Source organism: Schistocerca cancellata, chromosome 3, assembly GCF_023864275.1.
Source record: "Schistocerca cancellata isolate TAMUIC-IGC-003103 chromosome 3, iqSchCanc2.1, whole genome shotgun sequence".
Taxonomy (NCBI): domain Eukaryota; kingdom Metazoa; phylum Arthropoda; class Insecta; order Orthoptera; family Acrididae; genus Schistocerca; species Schistocerca cancellata.
Window position 1 is genome coordinate 787283818 of NC_064628.1, and position 18109 is coordinate 787301926.

Below are 18109 nucleotides of genomic sequence, written 5' to 3' on the forward strand. Positions count from 1 at the left end.
TGTTCCCTTATGCTCTCCCTGAAACTCTGTACAACCTCTGGTTTACTCAGTTTATCCAGGTACCATCTCCTTAAATTTCCCACTTTTTTGCAGTTTCTTCAATTTTAATCTACAGGTCATAACCAATAGATTGTGGTCAGAATCCACATCTGCCCCTGGAAATGTCTTACAATTTAAAACCTGGTTCCCAAATCTCTGTCTTACCATTATATAATTTATCTGAAACCTGTCAGTATCTCCAGGCTTCTTCCATGTATACAACCTTCTTTCATGATTCTTGAACCAAGTGTTAGCTATGATTAAGTTGTGCTCTGTGCAAAATTCTACCAGGCGGCTTCCTCTTTCATTTCTTACCCCTAATCCATATTCACCTACTACGTTTCCTTCTCTCCCTTTTCCTACAGCCGAATTCCAGTCACCCATGACTATTAAATTTTCGTCTCCCTTCACAATCTGAATAATTTCTTTTATTTCATCATCCATTTCTTCAATTTCTTCGTCATCTGCAGAGCTAGTTGGCATATAAACTTGTACTACTGTAGTAGGCGTGGGCTTCGTATCTATCTTGGCCACAACAATGCGTTCACTATGCTGTTTGTAGTAGCTTACCCGCATTCCTATTTTCCTATTCGTTATTAAACCTACTCCTGCATTACCCCTATTTGATTTTGTGTTTATAACCCTGTAGTCACCTGACCAGAAGTCTTGTTCCTCCTTCCACCAAACTTCACTAATTCCCACTATATCTAACTTTAAACTATCCATTTCCCTTTTTAAATTTTCTAACCTACCTGCCCAATTAAGGGACTGACATTCCACGCTCCGATCCATAGAACGCCAGTTTTCTTTCTCCTGATAACGACATCCTCTTGAGTAGTCCCCACCCGGAGATCCGAATGGGGGACTATTTTACCTCCGGAATATTTTACCCAAGATGACGCCATCATCATTTAACCATACAGTAAAGCTGCATGCCCTCGAGAAAAATTACGGCCGTAGTTTCCCCTTGCTTCCAGCCGTTCGCAGTACCAGCACAGCAAGGCCGTTTTGTTTAGTGTTACAAGGCCAGATCAGTCAATCATCCAGACTGTTGCCCTTGCAACTACTGAAAAGGTTGCTGCCCCTCTTCAGGAACCACAAGTTTGTCTGGCCTCTCAACAGATACCCCTCCGTTGTGGTTGCACCTATGGTGCGGCTATCTGTATCGCTGAGGCACGCAAGCCTCCCCACCAACGGCACGGTCCATGGTTCATGGGGGGGCCAGATTACTTGCAAGCAGTTAAAGCAAGTTGATTTTGCATGAAATTATTTAACTGCTTGCAAGTAATCTAACTTCCTGATTACTTGCAAGCAGTTAAATATTTTCACGCAAAACTAAACGTTATGCTGGTCACTTTGATACACCATTTGCCTATTTCTCTCTTTTTGTTTGGCTGTGAAAATTCGGAAAAACCTCATGGTGTAATTTATAGGGAGTTTTGTTTTCGCCCTGCTCACGCGTTTACAAAAACGCATTGAGTGTTAATCGTACCTTGAAATACACTCCTGGAAATGGAAAAAAGAACACATTGACACCGGTGTGTCAGACCCACCATACTTGCTCCGGACACTGCGAGAGGGCTGTACAAGCAATGACCACACGCACGGCACAGCGGACACACCAGGAACCGCGGTGTTGGCCGTCGAATGGCGCTAGCTGCGCAGCATTTGTGCACCGCCGCCGACAGTGTCAGCCAGTTTGCCGTGGCATACGGAGCTCCATCGCAGTCTTTAACACTGGTAGCATGCCGCGACAGCGTGGACGTGAACCGTATGTGCAGTTGACGGACTTTGAGCGAGGGCGTATAGTGGGCATGCGGGAGGCCGGGTGGACGTACCGCCGAATTGCTCAACACGTGGGGCGTGAGGTCTCCACAGTACATCGATGTTGTCGCCAGTGGTCGGCGGAAGGTGCACGTGCCCGTCGACCTGGGACCGGACCGCAGCGACGCACGGATGCACGCCAAGACCGTAGGATCCTACGCAGTGCCATAGGGGACTGCACCGCCACTTCCCAGCAAATTAGGGACACTGTTGCTCCTGGGGTATCGGCGAGGACCATTCGCAACCGTCTCCATGAAGCTGGGCTACGGTCCCGCACACCGTTAGGCCGTCTTCCGCTCACGCCCCAACATCGTGCAGCCCGCCTCCAGTGGTGTCGCGACAGGCGTGAATGGAGGGACGAATGGAGACGTGTCGTCTTCAGCGATGAGAGTCGCTTCTGCCTTGGTGCCAATGATGGTCGTATGCGTGTTTGGCGCCGTGCAGGTGAGCGCCACAATCAGGACTGCATACGACCGAGGCACACAGGGCCAACACCCGGCATCATGGTGTGGGGAGCGATCTCCTACACTGGCCGTACACCACTGGTGATCGTCGAGGGGACACTGAATAGTGCACGGTACATCCAAACCGTCATCGAACCCATCGTTCTACCATTCCTAGACCGGCAAGGGAACTTGCTGTTCCAACAGGACAATGCACGTCCGCATGTATCCCGTGCCACCCAACGTGCTCTAGAAGGTGTAAGTCAACTACCCTGGCCAGCAAGATCTCCGGATCTGTCCCCCATTGAGCATGTTTGGGACTGGATGAAGCGTCGTCTCACGCGGTCTGCACGTCCAGTACGAACGCTGGTCCAACTGAGGCGCCAGGTGGAAATGGCATGGCAAGCCGTTCCACAGGACTACATCCAGCATGCTACGATCGTCTCCATGGGAGAATAGCAGCCTGCATTGCTGCGAAAGGTGGATATACACTGTACTAGTGCCGACATTGTGCATGCTCTGTTGCCTGTGTCTATGTGCCTGTGGTTCTGTCAGTGTGATCATGTGATGTATCTGACCCCAGGAATGTGTCAATAAAGTTTCCCCTTCTTGGGACAATGAATTCACGGTGTTCTTATTTCAATTTCCAGGAGTGTAGTTCTTTCTGCGTGCTGTCATTTCCAAAGAAACGTCGTGTCGATTTCTTGAAGCGCTTGTGAGATACAACGATTTTTCAGACTACTTTATTCCCGAAGCGCAGGAAAGGATTCGGACACGCCGCGAGAGACCCGTCTGCGGATGTAACAACCAATATCTCAGATTGAAAAGAGATATCATTCCGATCTCAACGTTAAATACAATTTAGATATATTGGTTACATTCCATATGCAGTAATGTATGGCCTTAAATGAACTACACGGAAAGTCTACGCAATGTGATTTTACTTCTGCAAATTCTTAAAAATTTCGTGATGCCATGTATTCAGTTCCATGCAGCACAGTAACCATGACGAATAACGAAAATAAATTCAGACTTTTATCGAACAACAATATCAAGTTATAAGACGCAGAAGAAACAAATTTTTTCACCCAATAGTTTCCTTAAAATCGGATGATAAGTATTTCAGAGCTGCCGTCGCGTCCTCTCCACTGCTTTGTCGAGAAGCCACGTGGCTGTCACTCTCACTGTCGCGCTTGCTGCAGCGACAATATTCGAACGTCACTAACTGTAGCAGAGGACAGGCAGCACCACGGACGTCACCCACGTAGGACACTTCTGTAACCATAACTGCGGTGGTGTTTCGTCGTCTGAAGCTGTTGGTCACTTCTGTCCCTTACGTAGGACACAGCCTGAACTGTAGGCCTGCTTGGAGGTTCATTAGCGTATTCGGTGCGAAATTTTTGCCGAACGGTTATTTCAGAGTTTGTTTCGTGAAACTAAAGTACGAGGATGAGTCAAATGAAAACCTCAAACTTGTAATAACAAATCGAAATTACGCGCCGTTATCCTGTAAGTTGGTAAGCGTGCTACGAACAGCATGCAGAATGGCCTGTAGTTGGCAACATAGTGCAGATGCCACTTACCGAGCAGTAGTAGTATAAAGATGGCCACCCCACTTGCGACTTGCACCAGAGAAGAACAGCGTTCTGTTATTCGGTTTTTGCTTAGTGAAGGTGTGAAACCTATTGAAATTCATCGACGAATGAAGGTTCAGTACGGTGATGCATGCTTGTCACAGCTGCAAGTCTACGAATGGAGTACCAAGTTCACAAATGGTGTGACTTCAGTGGAAGATGCTCCTCGTTCAGGTCAGGCACAACGTGTTGTGACTCCACAGAACATTGCAGTAATTGAAGCCATAGTGAAGGAAAACAGCCAAATGATACTGAATGACATTGCAGCATGTTTACAGATTAGTCATGGGTCAGCACACCACACTGTGCACGATGTGCTCCAGTTCCACAAAGTGTCTGCAAGATGGGTGTCACGGCAGCTGACTCCTGAAATGAGAGAACAACGTGTTGATGCTTGTGAAGAACTTCTTCGGTGCTTTGAACGAGGAGGTGATGGCTTCCTCGCAAGCATCGTTACTGGGGACGAAACCTGAGTTCACTTCCACCAACCGGAAACGAAGAGAGCGAGCAAGGAATGGCGCCATTCCTCATCACCAAAACAAATGAAGTTTCGAATAGAACCATCAGCAGGGAAGGTTATGCTGACTCTCTTTTGGGACGAAAAAGGCGTCATTTTGGAGCATTACATGCCTAGAGGGACCACTGTTACCAGTCAATCATACACAGATCTCCTAAAAAAATCATCTGTGGCCTGCAGTCAAATCAAAGCGACGTGGATTGCTGTTAGCAGGTGTCCTTTTGCAACATGACAATGCAAGGCCCCACACTGTCCGTACCACAGTGGCAACAATCACAGACCTGCATTTTGAGTGTCTTCCTTATCCAACATACTCACCAGACCTTGCCCCAAGTGATTTTTATATGTTTGGACCACTCAAAGACGCAATGGGAGGAAAGAAGTTCCGTTCTGATGAAGAGGTACGCCACGTGGTGCATGAGTGGTTGCACCGACTACCAAAAGAATGTTTTTCTAAAGGAATTTATGCACTTTGTAAGCGCTAGAGGACTTGCATTGATCGTGGGGGAGATTATGTTGAAAAGTGATACAACTTTGTACCATTTCTCGACAATAAATAGTATTTTAAAAAATATTTAAGGTTTTCATTTGACTCACCCTCGTACATAGCGAGAACGCCCCGCACAGTTGAAAGTAGTCATTTTAACTGTGCACTACGCTGGCACTCCTGGTGGTGGAATGGGGTACTAATGCACTAAATGAATCAAACATGAGGTTGTTTGATACAAAATGGCACATCTACCGATCCTGTAACTTATCTCAATACATTTCTATACTGTTCCGAAGTTGTAAAGTCCTTTTTGATTCACTCTGTACAAGTAAAGATGAACACAAACGCAGTTAGAGACTGACAATGTGGGAGACTCTATGCTGTTGACAGGGAGTCTTTTGAAGGGTTGTGCTTACATCTATAATCAAAGATAACGACATTACTCCAGTCAGATGCTGTGTTACCTTCTCATCTGCAAGTTCATGCAGTGTGTGTGAAATAAAGTTCCCAGAAATTTCATTACCATAATCGAATGGTAGCATTTGAGAATTCATGAATTTTTTTGATACTTAGAGCACTGGTTATTAACAGTGGGACATTAACTGATGTCTAGCGCCATTGTTATTTGTTATCATGTGTATCTGGTGAACTTTGTAGGCTGAGTGAGAGCTCACTGGTTACAAAACGTAAATTTAAGACTGCATGGCGTCTGATTGTTCAAAGGTACAACAATCCCAAGTTAATTGTTGATTTGCGTACAAAGGAACTCATAAATATGGCTAACATCAAAACTAAATCTGCTAAGGACTTACCAGTTAATGATGAATCTGAAAGCGACTGAGGTCATGCACGGCAGCATTCCATTGCATGAGGTACTACTGTCCCACATTTTGCTGGATCACATTATTCTGAATCTGAGGAATCAGTGGAAATCGAAAACAGCTGACACCACGATTCCTCGTTAGAAAGATCTGGTGTCATTTTTAGAAAACCGCTGTCAGACATTGGAGCTTATTCATTCAAAATCCTTCACCAGTCCCAGCAACCGGTCGCAAAGCACACTAATGCAGAAGCATACAGTTTTCGAGAAACATTTCTCGCCGCTGCTCCCGAATGTGAATTCTGTGGTAACTCGACACACAGAATAAGTAGACGTGCTAATTGTTGGGTCTTGCCCACTCGTCTCGTTTAGGGTGCCTGAGGGATGCTGCATTCTCGGAATGCTATACAACAATTCAAGCAAATAACATTAGTAGATTTATTCTTTAAAGCAGATTGACAATACTTTGAAGTAATAATGAAGTCGCAAGCGATGGGCGACATGCAACGTAAATCAGAGGAGTTCATGGAAGTTTGACACACAGTCTGTGGATCAGTACAATCTGATATCATAGCACTCTCCGCTAGGCAGCGCTAGTGCTGTACACTAATATCCGGCCAAGGCTGACAAGAGTGGCCCTTATATTCACTTCTTGTAGGTGTCGCTCCGGTTGTGGCTCGGTCCTAATCAGTGCTTTGGCCGACGTCGTTTCACCGCCTTCTCTGGTCTTCCGTTCTTTGTCTTCATTCCGGCGCTTGTGCTTACACCGTAACATTAAGTTCAAAGAGAGCGCTACTCCAAGCAGAAAGCTATGTTTCAGCTGTCTGGGCACTAATCGTAGGCAGAAGGAATGTAGTGCCGGCAGCCTGTCACATTTGTAACAGTTACAAAGCAAGAAACAAATATACCACGAAAGGAAACATACTGCTCAGTGAAAGGAAAGTACTGTTATCAATTGCCCTTATAAACATTGCCAACAAAAGTGGTACAGTGTACCAATGCAGAGCACTTCTTGACAGTGCCTCACATACGGAATTTTTGTCTAAGAGTTTAGCAGATCGAATGGGAGTACAGCTCAGCCGGCATCTGATTCGAATAAGTGGTATCAGCGATGCCCAAACAATAGCATCGTCATGCATTTACGAGGTGTTGCTGGCTACCAGACATCTGGTGTCTGTGCTTTACTATCACGCATAAGAGGGCCACTCCCGACTGCATCCCTTGAAACCAACACCTGGCAACTTCCTTAGCATATAAGATTAGCAAATCCATCATTGAATAAAATTTGTGAGACTCATCTCCTGCTTGGAGCATCGATGTTTTTTGACATATTGACACCTGGTCAGCTAAAGAGCGTGTACCATCCAACCTTATAGGACACATCATTCAGCTGGACTGTGCCAGGAAATACACCACCTCACTCAATCAAGTCCAATTCGCGAAGGTCACGCCTCGCACGCAACAACAACCTTAACATTCAGGTCGAGTGATTCTGGCAGCATAAGTCTGTTTCTGTGCACACGGAAGAACAGGGATTATGTGAAGAGCATTTTGCGAAAACCATTAGAGGAAACTTGACAACAGGATGACTTCACACAGCATCAAAGGCAGTCATTCGTATGGTACAACAGCAGTATTACATGCAGACTGTACAACTAAAACATGGCTAATAATCTCCAAGAAAAGCAAACTGACCTCACTTCATCCCTTTCTGGACGAGGAAGAGTTGTTAAGGGTAGGCGATAGCTTGGAACAGCGAAAGGCTTCTTACAGTGAGAAGCACCCCATGATACTTCCCCCTAAGCATCGTGTAACTAAATTGATAATCATGGCCGAGCATCTCTTTTGTGCACTCAGTATCTCAACTCTTGTTAGCAAGCCTCACACAACAATACTTTACATTCAACGGAAGATCTGCAAACAAGTAAATAATCAACAAGTTCTTTACTTATTACCACACACCCATCTTATGGAACAACTTCCTTCAGACCGAGAAGAACAGAGCAGACCTTTCCTTAATTGCAGGACTGACTATTTAGGGCCACTATACATCAGGGATGGAGAAAGGAGGAGCAAAACTAGGTCAAAGGTCCACGTTGCCTTCTTCTGTTGCATGGCAACAAAAGCACAGCACAACAAGATTGTCACTGATCTGCCCTCCTCAAACTTTCATTGCTGCTCTTCGAAGATTTGTTTCAAGACGAGGATTTGCGCAAACGTTTGCACTGACTATCGGAAGACCTTCATGGAGGCAAAGGAATGAGCTGCGTGAACTGCACAAGCTGTTCAACTCTCATTTCTATGCCACACAAATCCATAACTGTGCGTTGCAGGATGGTATACAGCGGCATTTTATCCCAACTCACGCACTGCATTTTGGCGGGCTGTGGAAAGAAGGTATAAAATGCATCAAGATAAATATAAAGCGAGTCATGGGAAACCAAGTGCTGAAGCCTGAAGAAGTATACATACTACTAACTCAAATTAAAGCTTCTTTTAATTCCTGATCCGTTATGCAACTTCTTAATAGCCCACATGAACTCTTATACCTGATCAGCCAGAACATTATGTCAACCAACCTACTGTCGACATAAACCCATTCAGGCGATAGCGGCAGCATCAAGAATAACTGCTAGTCAGACACACACATGGTTCATGTAGTATCAGTGAGCGTGCTATCTGTGTGTAGATTGGGGAAGTCGCACAATCTATCTGAGTTTGACTGAGGGCAGATGTAATGGCCCAGGCACTTGGCACAACCGTTTCGGAAACTGCACTACTTGTCGGATGTTGGAGGAGTGCTGTGGGGAGTGTCTTAAACACGTGGCGAAACCAAGGTGAAAACACGTCCAGGCGACTTGGGGTTGGATGGCCACCCCTCATTACAGATGTCAAATGTCGTAGGTTTGGCAGAGTGCTAAATGCGACAGGCGGCGAAATGTTGCGGACCTAACATCAGACTTCAGTGCTGAGCCGAGTAGAAGTATGCCTGAACACACAATGCATCAAATAATCCTAACGATGAGCCTCCACAGCCAATGACCCATGCTTGTGCAAATGTTAACACCACAACATCGGAACTATGACTGAAACGAGTTCGTGTCCTTCGGCACTGGACGATGGAGCAGTGGCGGAGCATTGCATGGACTGATGAATCCTGATACCTCCTTCATCATGCCAATGGGAGGGCACAAATCCTTCGTCTTCCATGGGAACAGCTCCTTCAGCTCCTTGACACATGTACAGCAGAATGGAGACAAGCTGGTGGTGGCTCCGTTATACTGTAGGGAACATTAACGTTGGCATCCATGGATCCTGTGATTGGAGCACATGCAAGGCAAGTAGTATGGTACACTGGTAGCAGGCCACGTGCACACCTCCATGATAATCATGTTTCCTGATGGTAGTGGCATTTTTCAGCAAGATAATGCGCCATGTCACAGGAACAGGAGTGTGACAGAGTGGTTCGAGGAATGCAGTGGCCTGTTACAATTGATGTGCTGGCCCCACAACTCACTAGATCTGAACCCAATCAAACACATCTGAGCTGTGACTGAACGTGGTATCAGAGTTCATCGACCCCGTCCCCAGAATTTACAGGAATTAGGTGACTTGTGTGTATAGATATGGTGTCAGCTCCCTCCAGCGACCAACCCAAGCCTAATTGCTTCCAAATCATGACACATTCCCGCTATTGTCCATGCCAGGGGTGGACATGTCGGTTATTAGGCAAGTGGCCATAATGTTCTGGCTGAACAGAGTATAAACGACAGCTGACAAAGATCTGTGTTGATCCACACGGAAAATAGACTCTTGTACTCTTAAAAATTCATTTAGCATCTGAACGAGTATTTCTTTTGTGCACAGTGGACCTGAATTTTTCAATCACTTATTTCCTTGTTTGTTTGAATTGACTTGTACCAGATATGATTATCTGTATTTGTGTAATTCGTAATTTATGTAAATTAGGTGGGCAGAATGTTGTGTGTTGGTGCCAGGTGCACTCACAAGGGTGCAGCAGTGACTGGTCACTGTCACTGCAGGTAAGAATTTCTACCTGGCCTTCAGCGCAGTGGGACATCTGGATGACAGCAGAAGTGGGGGAGATGGGTCTTGACTGCCAACCATGCAGACATATCTGTAATGTATCTCAATGTAGTGCTAAAAATAGAGTCTAGTCTTACGAGCGATGTACTTTCAATTTACAGCCACCTTTTCTCTGCAACGACTGTACACATTCGTCTCTTCTTTGGGAAGAGCGAGGTGGCACAGAATTACCACGGGTTTTGTGACTGCCTGCAACTAATAGGTTCACTAATTACATCACAAACTGTCTGTTTTATTTGAATAACATCGTTACGAAACGTAGAAATCTGGATGTGTTTCGCATATGAACCGAGTTATGTGAGTATTGCAACCTCCAATACAATTGTCATCGATCTGTTCACAATGTACTGCTCCACTCTACTACATAACATGCAAATACTATTCTTGAATTAGTTGAGTTTCCCACCATGTAGGGTTATGTCTGCAAAAGAAACAAAGAAGGAGCATGGGGAAACGCAAAACTAAAACAACAAAGTTTGAAACTGAGGATTATTGTTGAGTCAAACCACACAAGCAGTCTAAATTACTGTCTGCTGAGATGAAAAAGTTTTTTGGATACTTGCATAATAATGCATATCAGATAACGCATAACATATACTGTTTCATTTATCCAAAATCAACGAAACGTCTTGTGTTTAGAAACATAACTTTCTTGAAACAATATAAACAGAAAGATGGACATATTTCATAAAAAAATCCAAAGTTGAAAAAAAGTACTTTACTGGAAAAAGAGTGAAATATTTTTTTGATTTTATTAAACACTGAAAATACATTTATACATTATCATATGTGTATACATATAACATGATTTTTCTTGTTTTGTCTGGAATATGTGAACTTCATATATTTGAACGTTATTATTTTATTTATTGACACATCTAGTTCCATAGGACCAAACCAAGGAGCAAGTCTCCAACGTTATGTAACGTGTCAGTACATGAAATCACAACATAAAAGTGATAACAGATAAAATTGAAACGTTTATGAGCCCAAAAAAGTCATGTCATGAGTTTAAGTAAATACAATCAACAATATGACACAGGAATTAGCTTAATTTTTCAAGAAACTACTTGACAGGATATAAGAAGTGACCCATGAGGAAACTCTTCAGTTTCGATTTGAAAGTGTGTGGATGACTACTAATATTTTTGAATTCTTGTGGTAGTTTATTGAAAATGGATTCAGCAGTATACTGCAAACCTTTCTGCACGAGAGTTAAGGATGTGTGATTCAATTGCAGATTGGATTTCTCCCTTGTATGAACTGAGTAAAAACTGCTAATTCTTGGGAATAAACTGATATTGTTAACAAGACCCGACAGTAAATAATATATATATTGAGAGGCCAATACCAGAGTACCGAGACTAGTGAACAGGGGTCATCAAGAGGTTCATGGACTTACACCACTTATTGCCTGTACTGCATGTTTCTAAGTAAAAAACAACCTTTGATAATGAGAAGAGTTACCCCAAAATAAAATACCTTATGACATAAGCGAATGAAAATAAGCGAAGTAGACTAATTTTTGTGTCAAATGGTCACTCACTTCAGATACCATTCGAATAGTAACAATGGTAGCAATAAGTCTTTGAACAAGATCGTGAATATGGGCTTCCCATGACAATTTACTATCAGTCTGAACACCTAGAAATTTGAACTGTTCAGTTTTACTAATCATATGACCATTCTGTGAAATAAAGATGTCGTGTTTTGTTGAATTGTCTGTTAGAAACTGTAAAAACTAAGTCTTACTGTGATTTAGCGTTAGTTTATTTTCCACAAGCCATGAGCTTATGTCATGAACTAAACGATTTGAAACACAGCCAGTGTTGCCTACAACATCCTTTACTACCAAACTAATGTTACCAGCAAACAGAAATATTTTAGAATTACCTGTAATACTAGAGGGCCTATCATTTACATACATGAGGAACAGGAGTGGCCCCAACAGTGATCTCTGGGGTATCCTTCCATTTGACCATACCCAACTCAGACCTGACATCACAGCCATGCTCAACACTGTGAATATGACCTTTTGTTGTCTGTTGTTAAAGTAAGAGGTGAACCAATTGTGAGCTACTCCCTGTATTCCATAATTGTCCAACTCCTGGAGCAATATTCAGTGATCAACACAATCAAACGTCTTAGTTAAGGGTACATTGTGTGAAATTATCGAATTTTGTAACCCATTATCTTAGAAATTTTTTAAGACACCAACTTACAATTTTCTATAATTATTGAATGCACCTTTCTAGATACATTTAACTAGAATTAGTATTAAAATTGTATTGTGGGACATTTTGCCTTTTTTTTCAAACACCCAATTTTTTGACAGAATTTTGTAAATAAATGAGCATCAAAACAAAACAGCTCAGGATATTTTAATTATTCTAGTTCCATATGTGCTTAATCTCACATTTGGCATGCTGTGAAAATTTCATGTCACTACCATCAGTACTTTTTTAGAAAATGGGTCATTTATTGCAAAAAATATAGTTCAGAAATATCGAGGTTTAAAGCTTTTTTATTACATATTCTTATACAGACTTACATTTCTGCGTCTTTTATGCACTATAATTGCCCTGGCCCATTGCCTGTGCCTTCTTCAGTGTCACAACAGCCCAGTGCTTGCCTCCTCTTTTTCTTTCCTCCTTCTTTTGTCATTTGCTGAGCAGATAACTCTGCTTCATGTACACGAAGCTCATCCAGTTCCCACAGTGCTTTAGCTGTGCTCTGTCCAAATCTTACCCCTAACTTCTCCAGAACCTTAAGTCTTTCATAGTTCCCACCATTAAAAGTTATTATAGCATCAGACACTGCTAACTTTAGAGTCATAAGGCCAACAAATACATTTTTAGGCACATGGCACAACACAACATTATTGAAGGACTCATTCACATTCTGGGTCTTCCCATGTAAACACTTCTTTAGTAACTCAGGATTTGCCAAATCTCTGTAAATAGGTTTGATTGCCTCCATTACTGCCAAGGGGAGAGTATGTTTATGTGTAAATTCATGCAGGGTGCAAGAAAATTTAGCTTGCCTTTATTTACACCAAGTGTTTAGTGGAGGGGGGGGGGACAAAGCATGACATGGCTTTTCATTGGTTGATGTTTGATGAAAGAAAGTGCTCCAAACAGCTCTTTTCATCTCTAAATTGTCACAGTTATCTCTGATGGCATTCCCATAATATTCCTGCAATTCATCAATTACTTTGTCTGTTAGTCTTCCAGCACATGTTATTGTCTTGCCATCAGACAGTTTTGTGTTACCCAGCTTGGTTTTTAGGCTATGCACACGTGTTCCCATCCTTTCCTTGACGTGTTCTACACACTAAAGTTTTGGTATGAGAACGTCATATGGCTTACTGCTTTGTACTACAATGAAAGCCTTGCTGTGTCCATCACCTAATAAATTCAAATATCTGACATCTCTCTCCTTCTACGAACGCTGGAAAACGTTAACTGCTCCTTTTACCTCCATTCCTCCAATTCCGCAATCATAATTTTTTATACACTGCAACTTGTGAAGAATCTGTTCTTCTGGTTCACTGTACAGCATCGGCAGTACTTACCAAAAACTTCAAAATCCAAAACTTTTCCAGTGTCAATACTTATTAGAGATGTAAAACCTTTTTTTGAACTAAACCCACGCTTTTGCCAGGATCCATCCACAGAAATGCTAATGTCTATGTGCGCTCATTTTCTTCAACAACTTCTGATGTAGCAGCAACCACTGAATCTTCAGCCACAGCATTTACAGAGTCTCCAATTGCTCTTGTCTGTTTCATATACCTAGAAGGTGGTTTTGGCAAATTCAACACAGTGCAGAGAACATTACCAGCCCTTGCACCTTTACCAATGCATCTAGGCTGTGGCTAAGCCATGTCTCCCCAATATCCTTTCTTTCAGGAGTGCTAGTTCTGCAGGGTTCGCAGGAGAGCTTCTGTAAAGTTTGGAAGGTAGGAGACAAGATACTGACAGAAGTGAATCTGTGGGGATGGGGCGTGAGCCGTGCTTGGGTAGCTCAGTTGGTAGAGCACTTGCCCGCGAAAGGCAAAGGTCCCGAGTTCGAGTCTCGGTCTGGCACACAGTTTTAATCTGCCAGGAAGTTTCATATCAGCGCACACTCCGCTGCAGAGTGAAAATCTCATTCTGGAAACATCCCCCAGGCTGTGGCTAAGCCATGTCTCCGCAATATCCTTTCTTTCAGGAGTGCTGGTTCTGCAGGTTCGCAGAAGAGCGTCTGTTAAGTTTGGAAGGTAGGAGATGGGCTAGTGGCAGAAGTAAAGCTGTGAGGATGGGGCGTGAGTCGTGCTTGGGTAGCTCAGTCGGTAGAGCACTTGCCCGCGAAAGGCAAAGGTCCCGAGTTCGAGTCTCGGTCCGGCACACAGTTTTAATCTGCCAGGAAGTTTCATATCAGCGCACACTCCACTGCAGAGTGAAAATCTCATTCTGGTGACTTTGTATTGTCGACCTTGTGCTGCTGGCCATATATTTCCTTCACAACTGACCATATAGTTTTAATTTTATCCTGTGAATTAGCTGTTCTACTTGAATACCACATACTCTTTGCCTTTCTAACAACGTTTTTAGGCACTTACAATACTGTTTTAATGGAAAAAACTTATTTGTTAATCTTTCTACAGTTATTATTATTAGGGTATTCAATTTTCATTTTCATTATGTACAACTAGTATCCACTTTGACAATTTGTTTCAATTATGTTAACCTGAAAATATACTGTAAAGGACTTTACAGACACAAATATAAGCAATATGCTAGTTCAGCTGATTTTGATTTTATTACTGAATATAATACTGGCTGCAACACTTACACATATTAAGCATATTTCACTTAAAAAACTGTCTTTCAGAAAATTACCTATTTGTCAAAATTAAACATTGGACAGTTCCACTGCTGTGGTATTAGAGTTTTGCTAGCATTTTTATGCTTGCCAAATTCTTGGAGACAGTTGTAATGGAACTTATCAATGGCTTACTTTCGCCACAAATGGACTTGACAGTACACACAGATAATTGGATTACTTGACACACATAAGCAATTGCATTAGTCAGCACATGGACATAAACAGATTACTCTATACACAGACCTACTTCTGAAATCACAAAACTTTTTGTTTTGGCTTAACATACAGGAAAGTACTTACATTCAGTTACGAAAATATATGTTCAAGCACTGGCATTGAGTTGGATGGTATTAATATAATTACTTTTAAGTGACATAATATTTTATATGTTCAATTTCCTGAAACATTGTAATTACATTTGAAGTCATAGATATTGCTATTCTTAATTATTAACTTTCAAAATAAAATCAAAGAAAAGATAACAAATAAGCAGTTCTAATGCTGTATAAAATATAATCTTTGAGGTATAGATAATTTTTGTACTTCTTGATTAGCAGTTGGAAGTTGTGTGTTAGTAGGATCTTGTGCAGTGTGTGTCATGTTGTCATATGAAATCCAGACATGTTATTGAGACTGTGCAGTTTAAGAAGGAGTACAGAAGATAAACTGCCTCCAACAAGCTATTTCATCATGCAAATCTTTAAAAAAAACCTGAACATCCTCCTGAAAATTGAAGAATACTTCTAGATACTGGCCAACAAACAAGGATGTCAAAATATGTCAAAACGAGATAGTAAGTTAAATAACGATTATTACTAAATTAACTTATATTACGATCTTCATTATATGAAAAATTCAACCTGTACTCATGAGCTCTTTTCATAGGAAGAACAAATTATGCAACCATATCCAGACTTCCCATTTCTAAGGTTCATTATTAAAAATTAAGTATTGTTGATGTGAGTACAGATGTTGGAAGAGGCAATGGGGAAAGAGATCTTTATGAGGAAATGGATCTTTAAAGTCCGGTCAGTGTAAAACTGGATTGGTTGTTGGAGCTTGTCAATAAGAAAATGGCATAAATTGCAAGGAATTATTCAGCCCAGTAGTTGATATCTGTTAATTTCATCCAGATTTATGGTATACACAAGGAATGACCAGAAATGAAAGTGACAGCAGTGGGAGCTCTGAATATCGAAACATTTAGAAAAAAAGCATATTTGACACATAGCAGATGAGACATGCGCCATTGATTTTAGTGGAGTTTCCAGACAGTGGCTGGTGCAGCGAAAAGAGTACATAAGTGCAATCTGAGAGTTGTGGGGACGAGTCCCTATGTGAAAATGTCTATTATTTTCTTTGTTTACATTGCTTACATTGCAAATACAGCGAAATAATTCACATAGTTTATTAATATTTTCATAAAGGGCTTAAGGCAAGGCAAAAAAATTTGAGATTGCAAAAATTTGCCAGGGAGGGATTCTACAGCATACGCAAGAACTTCATACATAAAATCACATTTATTATTTTACAATCGATGTGTCATATCTTCTGGAGTGATATTAATCACAAACACAAGATAAGCAGGAACTTTCTTGTCAACTTGCATATGTTATAAACGTCACACTTTCACCATTACATTGTGGTTTTCAATTTTCTATAGGAAAACAGACTTACTGTTGTTGCACAGCTTGACAGCAAACCATGTGTAATGTGTCATTTCGCAAAGTATTGTCAATGATAGTTGGAGATGCACAACAGATTGCTATTTGATGCAGTCTTCTTGAGACGTGATTTCTTTTCTTCTTCTCAGCTTGGGAGCTGTTTGATCAAATTATTTATTTGATGATAAAAATAGATATTTCAGGGTTGCATTAGTTGCTGAGGACTGCTCGAAGAAGTCAAAACGAAACTAATGGAATACATATTTGTTTATCGTTTAATTACAGTTCTTTCTTGGAAAGTTATTTGCAGAGCCCTGTAGATGCTGTAAGTACAATCCTTTCATTTATGACGATTCCCTGCATGTACCATAAATTTTGAATGAACTTGTTGATGATGAGTAGTTTATCACACCTACACTACAGTACATTAAATTCTGTAATTCATTTATTGCTTGTCTCTATCTCTCCCTCTCTCTCAAGATAACATAACAAGATTATATAACATGTGGTACAGAATCAATGTTATCGCAGTAGCTTAAACTTTTTTAATGTTCATTTGTTAACAGTTTTATTTTTAGTAATCACTCCTCTTGTGTCAGTCACCCCCATGGTGGGATGTTTTATGGAGATTCTCTGTCTTTTGTGTGTAGGAAAAATGTAAACTTCTCTCAAGAAGTATTCATTACACTGTTTATTACAAGTCTGGAGTGAGGTTTTATATAGTAGCAGCAAAAAATATGTCTGTTAAGATTCCTGTCTCAAAGATTTTATATCACGAAGATGACACCTTATTAACATTACATGGTCACAGGAAATTTATCTATCTAGTCAGAGGAAGGCCACAGAAGAAGATCCTGGAGCTGCTACTGTACTCATGCTCATAAATTAAGGATAATTGCAGAATGTGGCGCCACACTACGTGGCACCACGCAAAACTGGCCCTAATAGCATAAGCACATAGGGAACACACACGACACAGATATGTAAGTCCATGGTATTGGTGATAAATTGAGAAAACCATCCAGAAACACATGTGCTACAAAACACCACTGCTTCCTGCACTTGTACCCGGACATCAATACGGGATATGATCAGCATGCACATGTACATAGGCCGTACAACGGGTTGGCATACTGTGGATCAGGTGGTCGAGCAGCTGTTGGGGTATAGCCTCCCATTCTTGCACCACTGCCTGTCGGAGCTCCTGAAGTGTCGTAGGAGCTTGAAGATGTGCAGTGATACTTTGACCGAGAGCATCCCAGACGTGCTCGATGGGGTTTAGGTCTGGAGAACAGGCACGCCACTCCATTCGCCTGATATCTTTTGTTTCAAGGTACTCCTCCACGATGGCAGCTCGGTGGGGCCGTGCATTATCGTCCATCAGGAGAAAGGTGGGACCCACTGCACCCCTGAAAAGGCGGACATACTAGTGCAAAATTATGTCCCAATACACCTGACCTGTTACAGTTCCTCTGTCAAAGACATACAGGTGTGTACATGCACCAATCATTATCCCACCCCACACCATCAAATCACGACCACCATACAGGTCCCTTTCAAGGACATTAAGGGGTTGGTATCTGATTCCTGGTTCACGCCAGATGAAAACCTGGCGAGAATCACTGATCAGACTATACTTGGACTCGTCCGTGAACATAATCTGGGGCCACTGTTCCAATGACCATGTACTGTGTTCGTAACA